The sequence below is a fragment of the Lissotriton helveticus genome, chromosome 8 (assembly GCF_964261635.1).
Source record: "Lissotriton helveticus chromosome 8, aLisHel1.1, whole genome shotgun sequence".
In the NCBI taxonomy this organism is placed as follows: Eukaryota; Metazoa; Chordata; class Amphibia; order Caudata; family Salamandridae; genus Lissotriton; species Lissotriton helveticus.
The window spans coordinates 915607939-915621185 of record NC_136069.1 but is presented as its reverse complement, the minus strand read 5'-3'; the positions used below and the strand labels follow the sequence as shown (position 1 = coordinate 915621185).

The window sequence follows — 13247 nt, the reverse complement described above, 5'->3', positions numbered from 1 at the left end:
TTATCACATTATGCTACCAAAAAGAAGACACAAATATATAATCTATAATAGTACCCACGTCTTTTCCTTTAAAAGTAGGGGACCTATTTTTCCCATCCCTGCAGCCTGACTCATATAGATTCCATCTTGCAAGAAAAGTTTCAAGGTGCTCTCCACGCCTAGTATGTTCCAGATGGACAGACTAGGAGAGTGGGGGACCTTCATCATCCTGAATAATACATGGTAGGGTGCATGGGTGTATATTAAAGTCCCCTAAAAATATCAATTCAAAAGTATCTACATTAATACTATGAGCTGACAAAAATTTGTCCAGTATTTCCAAATTTTGACTGGTATGCTCGCGTTACCCGCCTTGTTAAGTGGCTCCTCCTCCATCACGGCTATCTTGCACTTCCCCATCAATGGTGTCCAAAGACCGCAGCAGTGATGCCAAAGTTTCCGCAGTCTCAAGCGACAGTGGATTAAGGGGCTCATGGAGCACATGTGAACAACACCCCAGCAAAGGCAATAGCAGAAAACTCTCTGACCTCTTCAGTGTTCGCTCTGCGGTAGCAGGGTTGAAGCTGAAGCCTTCAAGGGCCGTCAACTGCACAGCCCCTTTGCCCCCTGCCCCCTGCCCCTGCTGTTCTCTCATGGGTATCTACAGGAACAAGATGATCAGAAGTGGCCTGAGTGCGACCGGAACCCCCTGTTGCTGAGCAGATATCACAGCTGGGGGGATGAAGACAACATCCAGCAAAGAGATTCATGTATAGCAGAGGGGAAGGTGCTGGTTAGCACTGGAGCAAACACTGAAGCAAGTACCATGGGTAACACACAGACTGCTGCAATAACAGAAAATATAACTGTTGACCAAGTCACAATAAATCAGCATGATTTTGAGGTGTGGCTCCGCGGCTAGGGCGACTGACTCCGTAATCTGGGGATAACGGTTCGATCCCCGGCACCGGCGGCAGATTAGCCCATCACCATGTGACTCTGGGCAATAGCTTGCTTAATCTTCCTGACGGCCCCCAGCGCCTAGAGACACTTGCGGTTGATTGTGTGCTTTACAAATGACGATTATTATTATTATTATTATTATTATTATTATTACAATGCGGCACAAATCTCTGCAGAGGCAGAATCCAAGACAACTAAAGGGGGTTCTTATTTGCCTGCTTTCCAAGGCTCAGAGAGCACAATTAAGCTAAGTCTTAATATTGTGACAAAGTCAATGTTTGATGTCAGTCAGTCAAAATACTTTATTTTCGATAAATTAATATCATAAAAAGACATAGGCACAATACAATTTCACACAATCAACAATACATAAGTTATACAAAATCAAATCCTAATTAAAGAAAATAGAAAACATATCATCATTTTAAAAGCTCATTATTAAAATGTTTTAAAAAGAGGTCAGTTAGATAAAACCATATATTCTCATCACTTACATATTGCAATTAAGGATATTAATTTCATGAGGTAGGCATTTCCTATAACTAATTTTAAAATTCATCCATTATAAAACCGTATTAATTAGATTATCGGACAACTTCCTTTTCTTAATCCTGACAGCCCCCACTAAAAAACTAGCAACACAGAACATAATCCTGGGGGTCTGTAGTAACTGTAAAAACAGGAGCGCTGGCTTAACCTGAATAAACCCTGCCTCCTTTAAGATCGGGATCAGATGTTTCCTTCTTGGTGCCGTGTAATGATCACAGAACATCAAAAAATGTAATGTGTTCTGGATCGAAAAGTTGTCACAAGTACACGGCATTGCATTTTCGGGAGTACTCCAGGTTGGGAAGTGTCCAAGAGTTAAATGAATCAAATTAAACCGAAAACGAGTTAAAAGGAAGCGATGATAAGGTTGATTTACAGTAATTAGGTATAATTCAGGGCCTACGTGAGTGCTCAAAATGATGCTAGTCCGCACTGTTGGTTTCTCAAGCTCTACTTGTTCCCTTTCCAGGCTTAGGAACTCACCCAAGATGCCTTTAATCAGGACAATATCTTTGGCAGTTATAGAGGCCGGGGAAAAAAAGAGATCTGGTCTCCCCACCTTAACAAGACAGTTTTTAATGTAAACTAGCCACGGGATTTTGTTTACTCTATCCAGCTACAGGCAGTCTTTTAAAATAATATGGTTAAGGGGGATTTCTTGATTCAACCATATCTTTAGCCAAGCCAGAACAGGGGCCACTTTAATCAGGTCTGAGATATGTCCTAAACCAAGTTCAGTGTGAGCAATATATGTTGAAGTGGACTGTGGTACAGAGAGAACAGCTCTTAAAAATTTGTTCTCAGTGGTCTGTATAATTTCCGTAGGACAGTATCCCCATATAGCACTTCCATATGTAGCAACAGCAAGACATTTTGCTTGTAAATTTCTACAAGAGTTACTATTGGCCTTGCACCCAATTTTTTTGTAAAGCCCTGCAATGCAGAAGATGATCTAGCAAGGGAAATATTTCTATTTTTTATCTGGGGACCCCAGGTGCCTCTGTCATCAAATGTGATCCCCAGATAAGGGAAAGTGGCTACCCTACATAGCTCTTGTTTGCCACAAGTAAATGTTTTTGTAAGCTTATTATTCTTACCCTTGCCCAGTATCATAATTTGAGACTTTTTTACATTGATTTTTAGGTCCAAAGAACCCATAAAGTCCTCAAAAGCATCTAGTAATCGTTGAAGACCAACCCCAGTGCGTGAAAGCAAGACAGCGTCATCCGCGTATAGGAGAACTGGAATTCCAAGTTCTCCTATACGCGGAATATCAGGGGATGCCTCTTTAAGTGCTGGTTCCAGGGCATTTATATAAACTGTAAATAGGAGGGGTGCCAAAATGCACCCCTGCCTAACTCCCCTTTCTGATTTAAAGTGACTCGTGCAACGTCCCTCTGAAGTAACTCTGACCGAAGCTATTAAATCAGTATGTAAGTCTACTAAAAGACTAACAAGGGCCCTGTCTAGTCCTATCTCGAGCAGAATTTTCCATAATTTAGCACAATTTACAAGATCAAAAGCTGACGAGAGGTCTATGAACCCCAAGTACATGGACCCCTCCTTGGCCCTCGTATATTTTTCTACCAGTAAATGCAAATTAGGGCCTTGATCTATTGTGCTCCTTTTTGATCTAAAACCATACTGAACGTTTGATAGGATACCTTTCTCTATTAACCAATCATTCAGTTTTGATAAAATAACCCGGCCCAAAATTTTCACAGGTGAATCAATCAATGAAATGGGTCTGTAACAGGATGGGTCTTGCCTGTTACCCTTTTTAAAGACCGGTATAATGATGGATTTTTTCCAAGAGTCCGGGATTTTATCATTTGAAAGAGCATTAAAAACATTACATAAGACTTTAGACCAGAATTTCGGTGCGCTTTTAAAAACATCCCCTGGTACCCCATCGGGGCCCGGTGCTTTGTTTTTCAAAGTCTGATCTATTGCCTTTTCCACTTCTGTTGCCTCAAAAATGACGGCATCCTCTGCAATACAGAGTTCCGTTACCTCAACTTCTGGAATGACAATAGAAGTGGTAGTACTGCTAGCTTCTGTATATATTTGTCTAAAATGTTCAATCCAGCCCTCATCCGAAATATTTGCCTCTAGGGGGTATTTTCGTCGACAGAAAAGAGTGGCTGATTTATAATTTTCCAAAAAAGGGCACTATTTTTTAAAGTTTCTGGTTCAAGGAGGTGAGCCAAAGCATTGTCTTTCAGGACCCTCTTCCTTTCTAGGATAGTTTTTTTATAAGCAATCCTTGCACTAGCTATATCTGCACGATTTTTAGGAGTTGCTTTCAGAGCTTTTAGTAGCACTCCATGTGCTTTTGAGCATTTCTTATCAAACCATCTTTTACCCACTAGTGGCTTCTGTCTAGATTTTTTCAGCAAACTACGATTAATTTCTATGCAGATATTATCAAATGCTACTATAACATCTTTACATTGTGTTCTGTTTGCTAGGCATATTGCAACTTCATCCTCTACTCTAGACAACAAATCTTGAAGAAAGGTTTCAGGGACTATTTTTGTCCATTTCAACCTACGATTTTGATCTTTTACCGTGACATTTTGTCCCCCTCTAACTTTTACTGTTTTTAAGGAAATTAAATCCGTATGCTTCACTTCAATTAAAACAGGATTATGATCGCTAAAAACTGACACCTCTGTATAATATTTTATCACATTATGTTACCAAAAAGAAGACACAAATATATAATCTATAATAGTACCCACGTCTTTTCCTTTAAAAGTAGGGGACCTATTTTTCCCATCCCTGCAGCCTGACTCATATAGATTCCATCTTGCAAGAAAAGTTTCAAGATGCTCTCCACGCCTAGTATGTTCCAGATGGACAGACTAGGAGAGTGGGGGACCTTCATCATCCTGAATAATACATGGTAGGGTGCATGGGTGTATATTAAAGTCCCCTAAAAATATCAATTCAAAAGTATCTACATTAATACTATGAGCTGACAAAAATTTGTCCAGTATTTCCAAATTTTGACTGGTATGCTCGCGTTACCCGCCTTGTTAAGTGGCTCCTCCTCCATCACGGCTATCTTGCACTTCCCCATCAATGGTGTCCAAAGACCGCAGCAGTGATGCCAAAGTTTCCGCAGTCTCAAGCGACAGTGGATTAAGGGGCTCATGGAGCACATGTGAACAACACCCCAGCAAAGGCAATAGCAGAAAACTCTCTGACCTCTTCAGTGTTCGCTCTGCGGTAGCAGGGTTGAAGCTGAAGCCTTCAAGGGCCGTCAACTGCACAGCCCCTTTGCCCCCTGCCCCCTGCCCCTGCTGTTCTCTCATGGGTATCTACAGGAACAAGATGATCAGAAGTGGCCTGAGTGCGACCGGAACCCCCTGTTGCTGAGCAGATATCACAGCTGGGGGGATGAAGACAACATCCAGCAAAGAGATTCATGTATAGCAGAGGGGAAGGTGCTGGTTAGCACTGGAGCAAACACTGAAGCAAGTACCATGGGTAACACACAGACTGCTGCAATAACAGAAAATATAACTGTTGACCAAGTCACAATAAATCAACATGATTTTGAGGTGTGGCGCCGCGGCTAGGGCGACTGACTCCGTAATCTGGGGATAACGGTTCGATCCCCGGCACCGGCGGCAGATTAGCCCATCACCATGTGACTCTGGGCAATAGCTTGCTTAATCTTCCTGACGGCCCCCAGCGCCTAGAGACCCTTGCGGTTGATTGTGTGCTTTACAAATGACGATTATTATTATTATTATTATTATTATTACAATGCGGCACAAATCTCTGCAGAGGCAGAATCCAAGACAACTAAAGGGGGTTCTTATTTGCCTGCTTTCCAAGGCTCAGAGGGCACAATTAAGCTAAGTCTTAATATTGTGACAAAGTCAATGTTTGATGTCAATTATTGAGGGTACTCACACCATTCCTATACCATTCCTGAAGCCCTAACGTGAGCCTTGCCCACTCAGTAACCTTGATATTGCCATTATATGTTCATGCCTGACCTCACCTGGAAACTCCTGGCTACTTAGGATACTCATGTGACAGAAGGATTGCTACAATTTATAATGACCGCTAGTGCTCTGAGTGACTGTTGTATGATCAGGAATATATATAGTAGCTGCCATAACAGGCTGGATACTCACCTTAAAAGGGTAAGTGCATCTCCTTCTGGGACTAGGTGTGATAGGATCTACCTGAGCTCGGGCAGGACACTGTACACATCACAGAATACAGTTTCTTGTGAAATCCCGAAGGTTTTTCCACTTTCTGATTACTCCGAGGGCGATTTTCTCAACGCAGACATTCTAGACTCAGTAGTCGATGTAGGTTAGGGACGAGGAGTGGACATGATAGATAAAAGCAACAAGAGATCGGAGCTAAAAATGTCTAAAGAATGAAGCAAGAGCAAGAATAAGGATCAGGGATCTAAGCTGCAATCCGTCTCGCAGTTAAGAGGCAAAACACTTGGATGGTACACACATTTTTCGTTTTATCTCATATATCAATTAATTTTGCAGATAGTAACTGGCACACACTGGGACTGAGTATATTCTCCTAGAATGTTAATGGGTTATGGTCTTTGTCAAAAACTCATAAAATTGTATCTGAATTATTGTACATGAGAGATATCTGTCTTCAGGAGGCTCCACCAGACCAAAATTGAGACCAGCAAAGTGCGCATCCTGGGATATGACGTAGTATGTACTTATGGCTATGAGAAGCCCACAGGGGGAATATTCTCACACTTGGTAATGTCTGGACATGCTCAAGATCTAAATGGGATAGGACTGGAAGTTTGTCAATCACCAGCCTAAGGGGCAGAGGTCTTTCCTTCATACTTTGTACACTGTTTGGAACCAATAACGATGTCCGTCTCCAATCCAACAGCTTCTTATTGAGTCAGTGTCCTGGGGCAATCTACTGACCATATGTGGAGACTTTAATGTCACCCTTTGTCCTTGTCAACTCAACTAATATTGATAAAGGTCATCACAAAATTCAAAATCTGTCTGCGCTGCAACTCTTGATACCTTCAGATTGGTTGACCGATAGTTGGTGCTCCACTAGATGCAACATTTCCGACATCACATTTTACTCTGCAGCACACAAACAATACTCTAGACTAGACATATCATCTATTTCTCAACATCAGGCTACTCATATCTCAACTAAACTATTTGCATTTATTTTATCTGATCACAACCCTTTAGCCATAAGTATCTCCAGTGAAGGTATTAGTCAGCATATCACATTGATTAACTTTTGACAGGTCTCTTTCTTTAGATATGTCCACCACTCTGGACAATATTTTGGCTGAAAATGAAAGAGTCGGCATCACCCACCAATGTGTGGGATGCCACGAAAGAAGTGGTACGTAGGGTGACATTAAGCTTCACGATACGTTAGGATATGGAGTTGTGTAAACAAAATGCTGGCTAACACAAGGTACTGATGAATGTAGAAATCCAGTATGCTGACTTATGCCAAAAAAGGTCTGAAGCCGAGATCTTTTCTCCACATCAAACCTTAAATGTAATTAAAAGCGAACTCTAACAGTCCATTGTGGATAAGTTAACATTATTTGAGAATAGTGAAGATATGGGATGCCTTCTTTTCTTACAGATTAAAGAAAAAGTCAAAAAGAGTGCTATCAAATCCATCAGTTATTCTAGTGGTAAATTACAGCTGGGTTTGGAAAAGATCATGCAGGTCTTTCAAAAATATTACGGGAATCTACATGAGGAAGATTCTATAGCTTTTGTAGATGAGCCTAATTATTCTATAAAATTGTTGACACCAAATATAATTACTAATTTTTTTTGTTTTGTTTAAATTTGTTTATTGAATTTTTGAATGTTTAACTTTTCACGTACTTAGGCACCATTGGCAATCGAATTTACGTGGACATTGCTAAAAAAATGTACTAAGCAATTATTCTCATACAAACATTACATAATCAGTTTTTTTGTTTATGCAAAGCGTTTTGGAGCGTCAAATAGAACAGGATATTAATATTTTCAAATAAAATCTAAGAGTAGCGCCCCCTTGAGCCAACATGTTAGAAAAACAACATATGCCAGCTGCAGTGTAACGCCGCCCACCTCGATGCATCCCCCCCATTGCACATGCCAAATACAATTACTCATACTGAATGAAATATCCTTAATTCACCATTTTCGACCCGGGAAATTACTGGTGAAATATTGTGTGTATTTCTGGTGCATCAATCATGTATTTGTCTTTCTTTTTCTAATAAAAATGTAAAATGAATTGATGTAAAAATAGAAGGGAGAAAGTAAAATTTGGGGCTGTAGGTCAATCAATCAATCAATCATATCATTTGTAAAGCGCACTACTCAAGGCGCTGGGGTTGTGGAATGTTGCTACTTCTCGAAAAGCCAGGTCTTGAGGAGTTTTCTGAAGGTCAGCAGGTCTTGGGTCTGCCGTAGGTGGATGGGGAGGGTGTTTCAGGTCTTGGCGGCGAGGTGGGAGAACGATCTGCCGCCGGAGGTCGCTCTTCGGAAGTGGGGGACTGTGGCGAGGGCGAGGTCAGTGGAGCGGAGCTGGCGGGTGGGGGTGTAGAAGCTGAGTCATCTGTTGAGGTATGTTGGTCCGGTGTGTTGCGCCTTGTGTGCATGGGTGAGGAGCTTGAAGGTTATCCTCTTGTTGACCAGGAGCCAGTGCGGGTCTCTCAGGTGGGGTGTGATTTGGCTGCGGCGAGGGATGTCGAGATTCAGGCGTGCAGAGGCGTTCTTTGTGGCAGAATCCCAACCCTTGCCTATAACATTAGTGAACTAAATTAAATGCTTTATTTTAACCCCCCCTTTTGTACCGCTTTGTTCGCCATAAGTTGGCAGGGTATGCTCAGACGTAAGTCCCTTGCTCACTTTGCCACTGGATTCAAGCAAGCCTGGCTGAAGACGGCTGAAATGCCAGAAACCGGTCCCAGGAAGCTTGGTTCCGGTCCAGGGAAGGCATGGCTTGGCACTTCGGGCTGGACTGTTCCCATAAGGCACAGGGTCAGACTGATTTGCATATGGCCATGTCTGAACTGGGGTGGTAGAGTGGGCTAAAGAACGGTGATGGATTAAACCCAGATCAGTTGACTGGGTGTGAGTGTTTGATTGGTTCAGATGCTCCGTCCATCACCACCCCCCTTTTGTACCGCTTTCTTTTAACCCTGGGCGTAGTTCGCGTAGTAGCGCTATGCGTAGCTACGCGAAGTGCATTTTGCACTACGCGAGCTACGCGAACTGCGTAGTGCACTGTGCAAAATGCTGTTCGCACTGATTGCACACTGCCGGATGCTTGTCCGCACTGTGCAATCAGTACACACCGCATCTTGCACAGTGCAAGCGGTTGTTTTCTGCCGCTAGATTTCTACTCAAGTGGCAGCTTTCTCAACGCGGACTGGTAGTTTCTCATTGCGAGCGGTCGCGAGCATACGCGACCACTCACAATGAGAAACCTGACCTCCCCACGTTGAGAATCTCGCCGGGAGGTTTATTTTCCATGCTCGCGATCGGTAACTTGATGTTGCTGATCGCGAACGAGGAAAAAGTCTCGCAGGGATGTCATTTTGCTCACTCGCGGTCGCCAACTTGACGTTGAGGAGCGCGAGCAAGCAAAAAATGACCGCTACGCGTGTTTGCACTGTGCTATGTGCAATTCGCGTAGTGCGAAGTCGCGTAAACTACGCGAGCGTAGCGTAATACTTCGCCCAGGGTTACTTTATTTACCTATTTATGTATGTGTGCATTCCAATTGCCTGTGGGTTTTTCTCTATAGTGGAGCATAACTATCCTTCCTGCCTGTGTGCACGATAACTTAAAAACAAAGAAAAAGACAGACTCCTCTTGGCAATGTAAAAACAACTCTTTTTTTGTTGTGGCAGGGAGAGTGACCATCCACACATAGGTAAACAGGCAATCTCCATTTGCTGCTTCACACACAGATATTTGTATGCACAGCCATGAAAATGCTTGGTGCAAAAGTTCAAACAATGAACTTTCCAGTTACATATTGGTACACATTGGTAATGGAAAAAGATGAAGTCACTTGAGCACCTAAACTTTAACCTGATTCTCTACACGTTCTTTATTGCAGTTCTAACAATACTTAAACTATTCTTCTACGTTTGAAAATTTGTGTGTTTGTGGTGAATGCATATTTATTTGATTGTGCGCTTTAGCACTGTACCTCTTATCAGATTCTGTGTGTTCTTGGGTAATTCAGTCTCCTGCTCCTTTTTTCTAATCATGTTGCAATCTATTCAAAATATGTGCCAATGTGCTAAGGCCATAAATTCCTTCAAGCTTGCTAAACACGAATTGTCTTTTAACTAAGATCTTACAAGTTATTCATTCTGTTTTCCAGTGAACTCTACTCCTCTCTTTCATTAGCACATGTTTTTGGGCCTGCACTTCTATTTCACCACTTATAACGGTGTGACACATCTCTACTGTTGTCTGCTGTTGTGCAGTATTTTCATATTTCATTCCTTATAACACCTGTGGCAGAATGGCAATTCTTCAAAGTCTGCTCTTGGCTGGTGTAAAGCTGGCTGATTAAAAAACAGAGCCTCATGTCTTTCTGAGGATGAGGGGATCTGTTGTGGTCTCGTTATTGGTTAACCTATTGCTATTCAGTATATCAGGGCAGTAGGTCATTTGTGCCACAAACCCAAAACTCCCCTATAACATTACATCTGTAAGGCTTGGTGGACAGTGAAGCTGTCTGGGCCTCTGGTGTCCAATGGGGATGAAGAGTGGTGTCTTATTTGAGAAAGATGAGAGAGAAACCTTAATTTTGTCAGAGTGGTTCGTAGGCTGAGCACAAAACCTAGTGAGTTCAACTCTCAGTGTTTTTAAGTGAAGAGAAAGCACATTTGGAAGCAGGGGGATTATGGGCTGACCAATAGAAGATCAGATAGAGAGGAAGGAAAAAAAGTGTAGGTGTTCATTTCTTCTTAGTTTTCGCCTGCATAGCACTTGCACTGTGCTTGCGAAATCTCTTGTAAAGAATATAAAATCTTGAAAGGGACTTTACTTACCATTGTTTGGATCCCACATCACTCTTGTTTCCTTTCTTCTTATTTCTAAGGCGCCTCCTCCTCACCTCTACCGACCCAGTCACTGCTGTTCCCATTTCTCTTACCTCCCCAGTAGCTTCCTCCAACTATCTTTGTTTGCTAGTTCCCCGTTTATTGCTTGACAAATGCTGCATAATGGAGACGATTTACTGTTGTGCATAACACAAGGTCTGTGTGATGTGGTCCACAACAGATTGTTAAAAATGTTGTTTGTTAATGCCTTTGTAGAATGTCATGGCGCATACATCACTTTATAGTGCTAACGCCTTCCTGTTCTTTCAAGGGAGCTGTAGTGAAATGCATCAAATGCAATTATGTATCTGTTTATTTATGTGTACATTCCAGTTGCTTGTGGCCACTGGCGGCTCTGATTTATAGTGGAGCATAATGTCTTTCTTTCCTGTGGCAATTCTTCAAAGGCTTCTCTTGGCTGGTGTAAAGCTGGCAAATTCGACAATAGAGCCCCTTGTCTTCCTGGAGATGAGTGGATCTGTTGAGGGCCTGTTAGTAGCTAAATTATTGCTGTTCAATATGTCAGGGTTTTACATTCTTATAGTTTTTCATACCATGCCTCAGTAAACCAGATGTTGCAGTTTTGAATCCCTGGCTCAACACTATCTGTGTGATCGTGTGCATTTTCCCTTGGGTGACTGAGCTGCGGTAACATCTGCAGTAATCTTTAAACCCTCTAAATGTTAGGAGGGAGCAATGAGCCATTGCTTTCTACTGCAGTAAATGTTCACTGACTGTACATTCAGTGTTGTTGTCTTTTACTTTGTACTGAGTGTTTAATCCACATGCCCTCCTTGGTTGTTTGCAAAAAGAACAATTGATGGACAGAATGCAGAACAATGTCATACATTCACCCCAGTATAGAGATCTGGGCCTAAATCCATTGTTTTTTTGCTCCCCATGCCATTCCAGTTTGAACCCTGCCATATGCAAATCAGTCTTGACCCTGCACCCAATGGGAACAGTCCAGCCCGAACTGCCAGGCCAGGTCCTCCCTGGACTAGAAACAAGCATCCTAGGACCGATTTTGGGGTTTAACCCCTCATTAGCCAGGAAAGCTTGACTCCAGTGGCATGGAGAACACGGGACCCATGTCTGGGCATACCTGTCCCACTCGGGGTGACAAATGAAAAAGAACAATTGATGGACAGAATTTAGAGCAAATCAGACATTCTCCCCCAGTCAATACATTGGGGTTTAATCCATCGTTCTTTTGCTCATCTTGCCATTTCAGTTTAGACCAAGCCGTTTGCCAATCAGTCTTGACCCTATGCCTCATGGGAACAGTCCAGACCGAACTGCCAAGCCAGGTCTTCACTGGACCGGAAACAAGCATCCTGAGACCAGTTTCGGGGCATCACCCCTCATCAGCAGGCTAGCTTGAATCCAGTGACACAGTGAGCCCGGGACCCAAGTCTGGTCATACCTGGCACACTTAGGGCGAGAAAGCTATCCTGGCTGATGAGGGGTGAAACACCGAAACCAGTCCTAGGATGCTTGTTTTCAGTCCAGGGAGGCCCTGGCCTGGCAGTTAGGGCTGGACTTTTCCCATGAGGCACAGGGACAAGACTGATTTGCATATGGCTGGGACTAAACTGGGTTGTCATGGTGAGCAAAAGAACGATGGATTAAACCCAGATCTATTGATTGGGGGAGAATGTTTGATTTGCTCTGCTTTCCGTCCATCTGTGTCTCTTTTGCTTTCTCGCCCAAGTGAGCTGGGTATGCCCAGAATTGGATCCTGGGCTCATTGTGTCCCTGGATTCAAGCTAGCCTGGCTGATCAGGGGTAATGCCCCGAAACCGCTCCCAGGATGCTTGTTTCCGGTCTAGGGAGGACCTGGCTTGGAAGTTTAGTCTGGTCTGGTCCCATGAGGCACATGGTCAAGACTGATTTGCATATGGCTGGGTCTTAACCATGGTGGGATGGTGAGCAAAAGAACAATGGATTAAACCTAGATCTATTGACTGGGGAGAATGTTTGATTTCCTCTATATTCCTTCCATCATATGTGTATCTTATGCTCCTTTGTTCCCTGACACAAACCCGGTGTAGTAGGCTGGCAGTTGTAGCATTCTTTTTTAAGGTTTCGCCTTAACAGTGCTTGTACTCTGCTTGCAAAATCTCTTGCTAAAAAAATCTTAAAAGGGGTTTAGAGCCTGCCCATTACTTACCTTTACTTACTATTGGTTACCTCCCATGTCATTGTTTTTACAAAATATGTGTGTATGATACCCATACAATGTATTCAATCTATAACTAGTATCATGCTGCACTGGTTACTAAGAGTTGCGTCCTGGCAGTAATTAGAGGTTGGTCCGGGGGCCACTCCTGCTCTCTCCCATTGATCTTACCCCCAAACTCCCTAGCACTGTTTGTAGACATATTGCACAGCCAGCAGTGCGGGCTGCTGTGCAAGATGGCTTAAAGGGGAAAACTTAATGACGTGGTCAATGCTGGCCATGTCGTACTGCATTTTTAAACTTTAAAGCTATGTTCCACAATGGCGCACTGTTGTGCAACATGTCAAAATACATTGACAAATCCAATGGATTCTGCATTGGCATACCTATTGGCTTTTCCAATGCCTTTTTCTTTTAGACAATGTCTTGCTCGTGAGGTTTGTGTACATAAAGGTACAA

General features: G+C 42.8%; 2 protein-coding genes across 4 annotated transcripts in view; one reads left to right on the top strand and one right to left on the bottom strand.

The window, feature by feature from the left end:
- CMSS1 (cms1 ribosomal small subunit homolog) overlaps positions 1 to 13247 on the top strand; it is a 1475838-nt gene that overhangs the window by 629369 nt on the left and 833222 nt on the right. The gene's annotated exons all lie outside the window — the stretch shown is intronic.
- The window catches only part of FILIP1L (filamin A interacting protein 1 like), a 795845-nt gene that overhangs the window by 569172 nt on the left and 213426 nt on the right, over positions 1 to 13247 (bottom strand). The gene's annotated exons all lie outside the window — the stretch shown is intronic.